This window comes from Hemiscyllium ocellatum, unplaced genomic scaffold (assembly GCF_020745735.1).
Source record: "Hemiscyllium ocellatum isolate sHemOce1 unplaced genomic scaffold, sHemOce1.pat.X.cur. scaffold_2853_pat_ctg1, whole genome shotgun sequence".
Taxonomy (NCBI): domain Eukaryota; kingdom Metazoa; phylum Chordata; class Chondrichthyes; order Orectolobiformes; family Hemiscylliidae; genus Hemiscyllium; species Hemiscyllium ocellatum.
Window position 1 is genome coordinate 19,956 of NW_026868227.1, and position 13,723 is coordinate 33,678.

The 13,723-nt window shown below is 48.3% G+C and overlaps 3 non-coding genes across 3 annotated transcripts; all 3 read right to left on the reverse strand.

Annotated features, from left to right (window-relative positions):
• Nucleotides 1-373: 373 nt before the first annotated feature.
• Nucleotides 374-493, reverse strand: trnal-uaa (transfer RNA leucine (anticodon UAA)). Its single transcript has 2 exons — nt 456-493; nt 374-419 (listed from the first exon to the last, which is right to left on the reverse strand). It is a non-coding gene; the product is annotated as a tRNA-Leu (tRNA).
• Nucleotides 494-10,270: 9,777 nt separating this feature from the next.
• Nucleotides 10,271-10,390, reverse strand: trnal-uaa (transfer RNA leucine (anticodon UAA)). Its single transcript has 2 exons — nt 10,353-10,390; nt 10,271-10,316 (listed from the first exon to the last, which is right to left on the reverse strand). It is a non-coding gene; the product is annotated as a tRNA-Leu (tRNA).
• Nucleotides 10,391-12,261: 1,871 nt separating this feature from the next.
• On the reverse strand, nt 12,262-12,381 carry trnal-uaa (transfer RNA leucine (anticodon UAA)). The gene is made up of 2 exons: nt 12,344-12,381; nt 12,262-12,307 (listed from the first exon to the last, which is right to left on the reverse strand). It is a non-coding gene; the product is annotated as a tRNA-Leu (tRNA).
• Between the last annotated feature and the right edge of the window lie 1,342 nt (nt 12,382-13,723).

Below are 13,723 nucleotides of genomic sequence, written 5' to 3' on the forward strand. Positions count from 1 at the left end.
TGTCACTGTCCTGGGAGAACTTGGCTCGAGGAAGGGCATGTTGTGGAGCAGCAGCGTTCAGGAGCAGTGCCAGAATCTTGGCAGGGCCCATAGCCTTTGCAGTGTCCAGTGTCTTTTGATGTGAGACGGAGTGAATGTAATTGTTTGAAGAATGGTGTGCGTGATGGTGGGGAGCACAGGAGGAGACTGAGGAAGATGATCCAGTGGGCACTTGCGTCTGAAGATTGTTGTAAATGCCTGAGCCTTATCTTTGAAACCGAGGGGTTGGACTCTTCCATGTTTGGGAAGGGGGAGTGACTCCTCTCCAAGAAGATGTGAAATTTGGGGGGAGTGTGTGGGTGTGGGAAGGTTTGTTTGGGGAAAATGGGAGAAATGTCAGGAGTGGGATTTGAACCCACGCCCCTAGAAAGGGACCAGAATTCACAAGGCCAAATGCAGAGCAAGGACTAGCACTCGTTAAGTCTGGCACCTTCGACCACTCGGCCATCCTGACAGGACGATCTGTCCTGATCTCTTTCTCACTCTGCACAGTTAGTCACCTTGCCCTTGTGCAGACACAAAATACAATTCCGCATTTCTGCAGCTCCCTTGCATTCACACTCAACAACAATCCCTCATATAGAGTCTGTCTCTCTCTCTCTCACACACTCTCTCTCACACACACACACACACACACACAATCTCTCTCACACACATACACAAATTGTCTCTCTCTTTCACACACACACTCACACTCTCAGTTTCTCTCACACACACAAATTCTCACTCCCTCGCTATCTCTCACGCACATTAACACATTCTCTCTCACATGAACAGACAAACACACACTCTCTATCATACACACTCTCAGTCTCTCACACACACACTCACACACACACACGCACACCCTTTCTCTCTTTCACACACACACTCTCTCACATGCGCACACAAACACACACTCTCTATCACACACACTCTCACTCTTTCTGTCTCACTCACACACAAACACACTCTCTCACAAAAATAAGACTCTCTCTCACGCACAAACAAATTCTCTCTCTCTCTTTCACACACACACCGACATGCACTCACACTCACTCTCTCTCACACAGACAAACACACTCTCTCACACACACAAAATCTCCCTCTCTCTCTCTCTCTCACACACACACACATTCTCTCTCTCTCTCACACATACACTCACTCTCTCACATGCACACACACACTCTCTCTCACACACACACACTCAAACATACTCTCTCACACACATACAAATTCTCCCTCTCTCTGTCACACACATGCATGCTGACACACTCACTCTCTCTCTCACACACACACACACACTCCCTCACACACACACACTCACACACTCTCCCTCATATACACACACTTTCGCTCTCTCTCTCACACACACAGTCTCTCCCTCACACACACACACTCTCTCTCTCACACACATTCTCTCTCACACACAAACACACTCTCACACACATACAAATTCTCCCTCTCTCTCTGTCACACACATACATGCTCACACAATCATACACACACACACTCTCTGTCTCTCGCAGACACAAACACCCACACACTCACTTTCTCAGACACACACACACACACACACACACACACACATGACATATACAACTCTCACACACACACATAAAGGCTTCCTCTGTCACGCGCTTACACACACTGTCTCTCACTCTCACATTCACACACTCACACAGACTTTCTCTCTCTCTCTCTCTCTCACACAGGCACAAACAAAATGAGGTCAGGAGCTGAGTGACCCTGGGGGATCCCAAACTGGGTGTCGCTGAGCAGGTTATTGCTGAGCAGGTGCTGCTCGATAGCCCTGTTGGTGAGCCCTTCCATCACTTTTCCGAGGATTGGGAAGAGATAGACGGGAGTGGAATTTGCTGATTTGGATTTGTCCTGCTTTTTATGTGCAGGACATACCTGGATAATTTGGCAGATGGCCAGGTAGATCCCAGTGTTGTCACTGTCCTGGGAGAACTTGGCTCGAGGAAGGGCATGTTGTGGAGCAGCAGCGTTCAGGAGCAGTGCCAGAATCTTGGCAGGGCCCATAGCCTTTGCAGTGTCCAGTGTCTTTTGATGTGAGACGGAGTGAATGTAATTGTTTGAAGAATGGTGTGCGTGATGGTGGGGAGCACAGGAGGAGACTGAGGAAGATGATCCAGTGGGCACTTGCGTCTGAAGATTGTTGTAAATGCCTGAGCCTTATCTTTGAAACCGAGGGGTTGGACTCTTCCATGTTTGGGAAGGGGGAGTGACTCCTCTCCAAGAAGATGTGAAATTTGGGGGGAGTGTGTGGGTGTGGGAAGGTTTGTTTGGGGAAAATGGGAGAAATGTCAGGAGTGGGATTTGAACCCACGCCCCTAGAAAGGGACCAGAATTCACAAGGCCAGATGCAGAGCAAGGACTAACACTCCTTAAGTCGGGCACCTTAGACCACGCGGCCATCCTGACAGGATGGTGATGCCCACTCTCTTTCTCACTCTGCACAGTTAGTCACCTTGCCCTTGTGCAGACACAAAATACAATTCCGCATTTCTGCAGCTCCCTTGCATTCACACTCAACAACAATCCCTCATATAGAGTCTTTCTCTCTCTCTCTCACACACTCTCTCTCACACACACACACACACACACAATCTCTCTCACACACATACACAAATTGTCTCTCTCTTTCACACACACACTCACACTCTCAGTTTCTCTCACACACACAAATTCTCACTCCCTCGCTATCTCTCACGCACATTAACACATTCTCTCTCACATGAACAGACAAACACACACTCTCTATCATACACACTCTCAGTCTCTCACACACACACTCACACACACACACGCACACCCTTTCTCTCTTTCACACACACACTCTCTCACATGCGCACACAAACACACACTCTCTATCACACACACTCTCACTCTTTCTGTCTCACTCACACACAAACACACTCTCTCACAAAAATAAGACTCTCTCTCACGCACAAACAAATTCTCTCTCTCTCTTTCACACACACACCGACATGCACTCACACTCACTCTCTCTCACACAGACAAACACCCTCTCTCACACACACAAAATCTCCCTCTCTCTCTCTCTCTCTCACACACACACACATTCTCTCTCTCTCTCACACATACACTCACTCTCTCACATGCACACACACACTCTCTCTCACACACACACACTCAAACATACTCTCTCACACACATACAAATTCTCCCTCTCTCTGTCACACACATGCATGCTGACACACTCACTCTCTCTCTCACACACACACACACACACTCCCTCACACACACACACTCACACACTCTCCCTCATATACACACACTTTCGCTCACTCTCTCACACACACAGTCTCTCCCTCACACACACACACTCTCTCTCTCACACACATTCTCTCTCACACACAAACACACTCTCACACACATACAAATTCTCCCTCTCTCTCTGTCACACACATACATGCTCACACAATCATACACCCACACACTCTCTGTCTCTCGCAGACACAAACACCCACACACTCACTTTCTCAGACACACACACACACACACACACACACACACACACACACAGACATATACAACTCTCACACACACACATAAAGGCTTCCTCTCTCACGCGCTTACACACACTGTCTCTCACTCTCACATTCACACACTCACACAGACTTTCTCTCTCTCTCTCTCTCTCACACAGGCACAAACAAAATGAGGTCAGGAGCTGAGTGACCCTGGGGGATCCCAAACTGGGTGTCGCTGAGCAGGTTATTGCTGAGCAGGTGCTGCTCGATAGCCCTGTTGGTGAGCCCTTCCATCACTTTTCCGAGGATTGGGAAGAGATAGACGGGAGTGGAATTTGCTGATTTGGATTTGTCCTGCTTTTTATGTGCAGGACATACCTGGATAATTTGGCAGATGGCCAGGTAGATCCCAGTGTTGTCACTGTCCTGGGAGAACTTGGCTCGAGGAAGGGCATGTTGTGGAGCAGCAGCGTTCAGGAGCAGTGCCAGAATCTTGGCAGGGCCCATAGCCTTTGCAGTGTCCAGTGTCTTTTGATGTGAGACGGAGTGAATGTAATTGTTTGAAGAATGGTGTGCGTGATGGTGGGGAGCACAGGAGGAGACTGAGGAAGATGATCCAGTGGGCACTTGCGTCTGAAGATTGTTGTAAATGCCTGAGCCTTATCTTTGAAACCGAGGGGTTGGACTCTTCCATGTTTGGGAAGGGGGAGTGACTCCTCTCCAAGAAGATGTGAAATTTGGGGGGAGTGTGTGGGTGTGGGAAGGTTTGTTTGGGGAAAATGGGAGAAATGTCAGGAGTGGGATTTGAACCCACGCCCCTAGAAAGGGACCAGAATTCACAAGGCCAGATGCAGAGCAAGGACTAACACTCCTTAAGTCGGGCACCTTAGACCACGCGGCCATCCTGACAGGATGGTGATGCCCACTCTCTTTCTCACTCTGCACAGTTAGTCACCTTGCCCTTGTGCAGACACAAAATACAATTCCGCATTTCTGCAGCTCCCTTGCATTCACACTCAACAACAATCCCTCATATAGAGTCTTTCTCTCTCTCTCTCACACACACTCTCTCTCACACACACACACACACACACAATCTCTCTCACACACATACACAAATTGTCTCTCTCTTTCACACACACACTCACACTCTCAGTTTCTCTCACACACACAAATTCTCACTCCCTCGCTATCTCTCACACACATTAACACATTCTCTCTCACATGAACAGACAAACACACACTCTCTATCATACACACTCTCAGTCTCTCACACACACACTCACACACACACACGCACACCCTTTCTCTCTTTCACACACACACTCTCTCACATGCGCACACAAACACACACTCTCTATCACACACACTCTCACTCTTTCTGTCTCACTCACACACAAACACACTCTCTCACAAAAATAAGACTCTCTCTCACGCACAAACAAATTCTCTCTCTCTCTTTCACACACACACCGACATGCACTCACACTCACTCTCTCTCACACAGACAAACACCCTCTCTCACACACACAAAATCTCCCTCTCTCTCTCTCTCTCTCACACACACACACATTCTCTCTCTCTCTCACACATACACTCACTCTCTCACATGCACACACACACTCTCTCTCACACACACACACTCAAACATACTCTCTCACACACATACAAATTCTCCCTCTCTCTGTCACACACATGCATGCTGACACACTCACTCTCTCTCTCACACACACACACACACACTCCCTCACACACACACACTCACACACTCTCCCTCATATACACACACTTTCGCTCACTCTCTCACACACACAGTCTCTCCCTCACACACACACACTCTCTCTCTCACACACATTCTCTCTCACACACAAACACACTCTCACACACATACAAATTCTCCCTCTCTCTCTGTCACACACATACATGCTCACACAATCATACACCCACACACTCTCTGTCTCTCGCAGACACAAACACCCACACACTCACTTTCTCAGACACACACACACACACACACACACACACACACACACACAGACATATACAACTCTCACACACACACATAAAGGCTTCCTCTCTCACGCGCTTACACACACTGTCTCTCACTCTCACATTCACACACTCACACAGACTTTCTCTCTCTCTCTCTCTCTCACACAGGCACAAACAAAATGAGGTCAGGAGCTGAGTGACCCTGGGGGATCCCAAACTGGGTGTCGCTGAGCAGGTTATTGCTGAGCAGGTGCTGCTCGATAGCCCTGTTGGTGAGCCCTTCCATCACTTTTCCGAGGATTGGGAAGAGATAGACGGGAGTGGAATTTGCTGATTTGGATTTGTCCTGCTTTTTATGTGCAGGAAATACCTGGATAATTTGGCAGATGGCCAGGTAGATCCCAGTGTTGTCACTGTCCTGGGAGAACTTGGCTCGAGGAAGGGCATGTTGTGGAGCAGCAGCGTTCAGGAGCAGTGCCAGAATCTTGGCAGGGCCCATAGCCTTTGCAGTGTCCAGTGTCTTTTGATGTGAGACGGAGTGAATGTAATTGTTTGAAGAATGGTGTGCGTGATGGTGGGGAGCACAGGAGGAGACTGAGGAAGATGATCCAGTGGGCACTTGCGTCTGAAGATTGTTGTAAATGCCTGAGCCTTATCTTTGAAACCGAGGGGTTGGACTCTTCCATGTTTGGGAAGGGGGAGTGACTCCTCTCCAAGAAGATGTGAAATTTGGGGGGAGTGTGTGGGTGTGGGAAGGTTTGTTTGGGGAAAATGGGAGAAATGTCAGGAGTGGGATTTGAACCCACGCCCCTAGAAAGGGACCAGAATTCACAAGGCCAGATGCAGAGCAAGGACTAACACTCCTTAAGTCGGGCACCTTAGACCACGCGGCCATCCTGACAGGATGGTGATGCCCACTCTCTTTCTCACTCTGCACAGTTAGTCACCTTGCCCTTGTGCAGACACAAAATACAATTCCGCATTTCTGCAGCTCCCTTGCATTCACACTCAACAACAATCCCTCATATAGAGTCTTTCTCTCTCTCTCTCACACACTCTCTCTCACACACACACACACACACACAATCTCTCTCACACACATACACAAATTGTCTCTCTCTTTCACACACACACTCACACTCTCAGTTTCTCTCACACACACAAATTCTCACTCCCTCGCTATCTCTCACGCACATTAACACATTCTCTCTCACATGAACAGACAAACACACACTCTCTATCATACACACTCTCAGTCTCTCACACACACACTCACACACACACACGCACACCCTTTCTCTCTTTCACACACACACTCTCTCACATGCGCACACAAACACACACTCTCTATCACACACACTCTCACTCTTTCTGTCTCACTCACACACAAACACACTCTCTCACAAAAATAAGACTCTCTCTCACGCACAAACAAATTCTCTCTCTCTCTTTCACACACACACCGACATGCACTCACACTCACTCTCTCTCACACAGACAAACACCCTCTCTCACACACACAAAATCTCCCTCTCTCTCTCTCTCTCTCACACACACACACATTCTCTCTCTCTCTCACACATACACTCACTCTCTCACATGCACACACACACTCTCTCTCACACACACACACTCAAACATACTCTCTCACACACATACAAATTCTCCCTCTCTCTGTCACACACATGCATGCTGACACACTCACTCTCTCTCTCACACACACACACACACACACTCCCTCACACACACACACTCACACACTCTCCCTCATATACACACACTTTCGCTCACTCTCTCACACACACAGTCTCTCCCTCACACACACACACTCTCTCTCTCACACACATTCTCTCTCACACACAAACACACTCTCACACACATACAAATTCTCCCTCTCTCTCTGTCACACACATACATGCTCACACAATCATACACCCACACACTCTCTGTCTCTCGCAGACACAAACACCCACACACTCACTTTCTCAGACACACACACACACACACACACACACACACACACACACAGACATATACAACTCTCACACACACACATAAAGGCTTCCTCTCTCACGCGCTTACACACACTGTCTCTCACTCTCACATTCACACACTCACACAGACTTTCTCTCTCTCTCTCTCTCTCACACAGGCACAAACAAAATGAGGTCAGGAGCTGAGTGACCCTGGGGGATCCCAAACTGGGTGTCGCTGAGCAGGTTATTGCTGAGCAGGTGCTGCTCGATAGCCCTGTTGGTGAGCCCTTCCATCACTTTTCCGAGGATTGGGAAGAGATAGACGGGAGTGGAATTTGCTGATTTGGATTTGTCCTGCTTTTTATGTGCAGGACATACCTGGATAATTTGGCAGATGGCCAGGTAGATCCCAGTGTTGTCACTGTCCTGGGAGAACTTGGCTCGAGGAAGGGCATGTTGTGGAGCAGCAGCGTTCAGGAGCAGTGCCAGAATCTTGGCAGGGCCCATAGCCTTTGCAGTGTCCAGTGTCTTTTGATGTGAGACGGAGTGAATGTAATTGTTTGAAGAATGGTGTGCGTGATGGTGGGGAGCACAGGAGGAGACTGAGGAAGATGATCCAGTGGGCACTTGCGTCTGAAGATTGTTGTAAATGCCTGAGCCTTATCTTTGAAACCGAGGGGTTGGACTCTTCCATGTTTGGGAAGGGGGAGTGACTCCTCTCCAAGAAGATGTGAAATTTGGGGGGAGTGTGTGGGTGTGGGAAGGTTTGTTTGGGGAAAATGGGAGAAATGTCAGGAGTGGGATTTGAACCCACGCCCCTAGAAAGGGACCAGAATTCACAAGGCCAGATGCAGAGCAAGGACTAACACTCCTTAAGTCGGGCACCTTAGACCACGCGGCCATCCTGACAGGATGGTGATGCCCACTCTCTTTCTCACTCTGCACAGTTAGTCACCTTGCCCTTGTGCAGACACAAAATACAATTCCGCATTTCTGCAGCTCCCTTGCATTCACACTCAACAACAATCCCTCATATAGAGTCTTTCTCTCTCTCTCTCACACACTCTCTCTCACACACACACACACACACACAATCTCTCTCACACACATACACAAATTGTCTCTCTCTTTCACACACACTCACACTCTCAGTTTCTCTCACACACACAAATTCTCACTCCCTCGCTATCTCTCACGCACATTAACACATTCTCTCTCACATGAACAGACAAACACACACTCTCTATCATACACACTCTCAGTCTCTCACACACACACTCACACACACACACGCACACCCTTTCTCTCTTTCACACACACACTCTCTCACATGCGCACACAAACACACACTCTCTCTCACACACACTCTCACTCTTTCTGTCTCACTCACACACAAACACACTCTCTCACAAAAATAAGACTCTCTCTCACGCACAAACAAATTCTCTCTCTCTCTTTCACACACACACCGACATGCACTCACACTCACTCTCTCTCACACAGACAAACACCCTCTCTCACACACACAAAATCTCCCTCTCTCTCTCTCTCTCTCACACACACACACACTCTCTCTCTCTCTCACACATACACTCACTCTCTCACATGCACACACACACTCTCTCTCACACACACACACTCAAACATACTCTCTCACACACATACAAATTCTCCCTCTCTCTGTCACACACATGCATGCTGACACACTCACTCTCTCTCTCACACACACACACACACACACTCCCTCACACACACACACTCACACACTCTCCCTCATATACACACACTTTCGCTCACTCTCTCACACACACAGTCTCTCCCTCACACACACACACTCTCTCTCTCACACACATTCTCTCTCACACACAAACACACTCTCACACACATACAAATTCTCCCTCTCTCTCTGTCACACACATACATGCTCACACAATCATACACCCACACACTCTCTGTCTCTCGCAGACACAAACACCCACACACTCACTTTCTCAGACACACACACACACACACACACACACACACAGACATATACAACTCTCACACACACACATAAAGGCTTCCTCTCTCACGCGCTTACACACACTGTCTCTCACTCTCACATTCACACACTCACACAGACTTTCTCTCTCTCTCTCTCTCTCACACAGGCACAAACAAAATGAGGTCAGGAGCTGAGTGACCCTGGGGGATCCCAAACTGGGTGTCGCTGAGCAGGTTATTGCTGAGCAGGTGCTGCTCGATAGCCCTGTTGGTGAGCCCTTCCATCACTTTTCCGAGGATTGGGAAGAGATAGACGGGAGTGGAATTTGCTGATTTGGATTTGTCCTGCTTTTTATGTGCAGGAAATACCTGGATAATTTGGCAGATGGCCAGGTAGATCCCAGTGTTGTCACTGTCCTGGGAGAACTTGGCTCGAGGAAGGGCATGTTGTGGAGCAGCAGCGTTCAGGAGCAGTGCCAGAATCTTGGCAGGGCCCATAGCCTTTGCAGTGTCCAGTGTCTTTTGATGTGAGACGGAGTGAATGTAATTGTTTGAAGAATGGTGTGCGTGATGGTGGGGAGCACAGGAGGAGACTGAGGAAGATGATCCAGTGGGCACTTGCGTCTGAAGATTGTTGTAAATGCCTGAGCCTTATCTTTGAAACCGAGGGGTTGGACTCTTCCATGTTTGGGAAGGGGGAGTGACTCCTCTCCAAGAAGATGTGAAATTTGGGGGGAGTGTGTGGGTGTGGGAAGGTTTGTTTGGGGAAAATGGGAGAAATGTCAGGAGTGGGATTTGAACCCACGCCCCTAGAAAGGGACCAGAATTCACAAGGCCAGATGCAGAGCAAGGACTAACACTCCTTAAGTCTGGCGCCTTAGACCACTCGGCCATCCTGACAGGATGGTGATTCCTGATCTCTTTCTCACTCTGCACAGTTAGTCTCCTTGCCCTTGTGCAGACACAAAATACAATTCCGCATTTCTGCAGCTCCCTTGCATTCACACTCAACAACAATCCCTCATATAGAGTCTGTCTCTCTCTCTCTCACACACTCTCTCTCTCACACACACACACACACACACAATCTCTCTCACACACATACACAAATTGTCTCTCTCTTTCACACACACACTCACACTCTCAGTTTCTCTCACACACACAAATTCTCACTCCCTCTCTATCTCTCACACACATTAACACATTCTCTCTCACATGAACAGACAAACACACACTCTCTATCATACACACTCTCAGTCTCTCACACACACACTCACACACACACACGCACACCCTTTCTCTCTTTCACACACACACTCTCTCACATGCGCACACAAACACACACTCTCTATCACACACACTCTCACTCTTTCTGTCTCACTCACACACAAACACACTCTCTCACAAAAATAAGACTCTCTCTCACGCACAAACAAATTCTCTCTCTCTCTTTCACACACACACCGACATGCACTCACACTCACTCTCTCTCACACAGACAAACACCCTCTCTCACACACACAAAATCTCCCTCTCTCTCTCTCTCTCTCACACACACACACACACATTCTCTCTCTCTCTCACACATACACTCACTCTCTCACATGCACACACACACTCTCTCTCTCACACACACACTCAAACATACTCTCTCACACACATACAAATTCTCCCTCTCTCTGTCACACACATGCACGCTGACACACTCTCTCTCTCTCACACACACACACACACACTCCCTCACACACACACACTCACACACTCTCCCTCATATACACACACTTTCGCTCACTCTCTCACACACACAGTCTCTCCCTCACACACACACACTCTCTCTCACACACATTCTCTCTCACACACAAACACACTCTCACACACATACAAATTCTCCCTCTCTCTCTGTCACACACATACATGCTCACACAATCATACACACACACACTCTCTGTCTCTCGCAGACACAAACACCCACACACTCACTTTCTCAGACACACACACACACAAACACACACACACACACACACACACAGACATATATAACTCTCACACACACACATAATGGCTTCCTCTCTCACGCGCTTACACACACTGTCTCTCACTCTCACATTCACACATTCACACAGACTTTCTCTCTCTCTCTCTCTCTCTCTCTCACACAGGCACAAACAAAATGAGGTCAGGAGCTGAGTGACCCTGGGGGATCCCAAACTGGGTGTCGCTGAACAGGTTATTGCTGAGCAGGTGCTGCTCGATAGCCCTGTTGGTGAGCCCTTCCATCACTTTTCCGAGGATTGGGAAGAGATAGACGGGAGTGGAATTGGCTGATTTGGATTTGTCCTGCTTTTTATGTGCAGGAAATACCTGGATAATTTGGCAGATGGCCAGGTAGATCCCAGTGTTGTCACTGTCCTGGGAGAACTTGGCTCGAGGAAGGGCATGTTGTGGAGCAGCAGCGTTCAGGAGCAGTGCCAGAATCTTGGCAGGGCCCATAGCCTTTGCAGTGTCCAGTGTCTTTTGATGTGAGACGGAGTGAATGTAATTGTTTGAAGAATGGTGTGCGTGATGGTGGGGAGCACAGGAGGAGACTGAGGAAGATGATCCAGTGGGCACTTGCGTCTGAAGATTGTTGTAAATGCCTGAGCCTTATCTTTGAAACCGAGGGGTTGGACTCTTCCATGTTTGGGAAGGGGGAGTGACTCCTCTCCAAGAAGATGTGAAATTTGGGGGAGTGTGTGGGTGTGGGAAGGTTTGTTTGGGGAAAAAGGGAGAAATGTCAGGAGTGGGATTTGAACCCACGCCCCTAGAAAGGGACCAGAATTCACAAGGCCAGATGCAAAGCAAGGACTAACACTCCTTAAGTCTGGCGCCTTAGACCACTCGGCCATCCTGACAGGATGGTGACTTCTGATCTCTTTCTCACTCTGCACAGTTAGTCACCTTGCCCTTGTGCAGACACAAAATACAATTCCGCATTTCTGCAGCTCCCTTGCATTCACACTCAACAACAATCCCTCATATAGAGTCTGTCTCTCTCTCTCTCTCACACACTCTCTCTCTCACACACACACACACACACACAATCTCTCTCACACACATACACAAATTGTCTCTCTCTTTCACACACACACTCACACTCTCAGTTTCTCTCACACACACAAATTCTCACTCCCTCTCTATCTCTCACGCACATTAACACATTCTCTCTCACATGAACAGACAAACACACACTCTCTATCATACACACTCTCAGTCTCTCACACACACACTCACACACACACACGCACACCCTTTCTCTCTTTCACACACACACTCTCTCACATGCGCACACAAACACACACTCTCTATCACACACACTCTCACTCTTTCTGTCTCACTCACACACAACCACACTCTCTCACAAAAATAAGACTCTCTCTCACGCACAAACAAATTCTCTCTCTCTCTTTCACACACACACCGACATGCACTCACACTCACTCTCTCTCACACAGACAAACACCCTCTCTCACACACACAAAATCTCCCTCTCTCTCTCTCTCTCTCACACACACACACATTCTCTCTCTCTCTCACACATACACTCACTCTCTCACATGCACACACACACTCTCTCTCACACACACACTCAAACATACTCTCTCACACACATACAAATTCTCCCTCTCTCTGTCACACACATGCACGCTGACACACTCACTCTCTCTCTCACACACACACACACACACACTCCCTCACACACACACACACTCTCCCTCATATACACACACTTTCGCTCTCTCTCTCACACACACAGTCTCTCCCTCACACACACACACTCTCTCTCTCACACACATTCTCTCTCACACACAAACACACTCTCACACACATACAAATTCTCCCTCTCTCTCTGTCACACACATACATGCTCACACAATCATACACACACACACACTCTGTCTCTCGCAGACACAAACACCCACACACTCACTTTCTCAGACACACACACTCACACACACACACACACACACACACACACACACACACACACACACACACAGACATATATAACTCTCACACACACACATAATGGCTTCCTCTCTCACGCGCTTACACACACTGTCTCTCACTCTCACATTCACACAATCACACAGACTTTCTCTCTCTCTCTCTCTCTCACACGGGCACAAACAAAATGAGGTCAGGAGCTGAGTGACCCTGGGGGATCCCAAACTGGGTGTCGCTGAGCAGGTTATT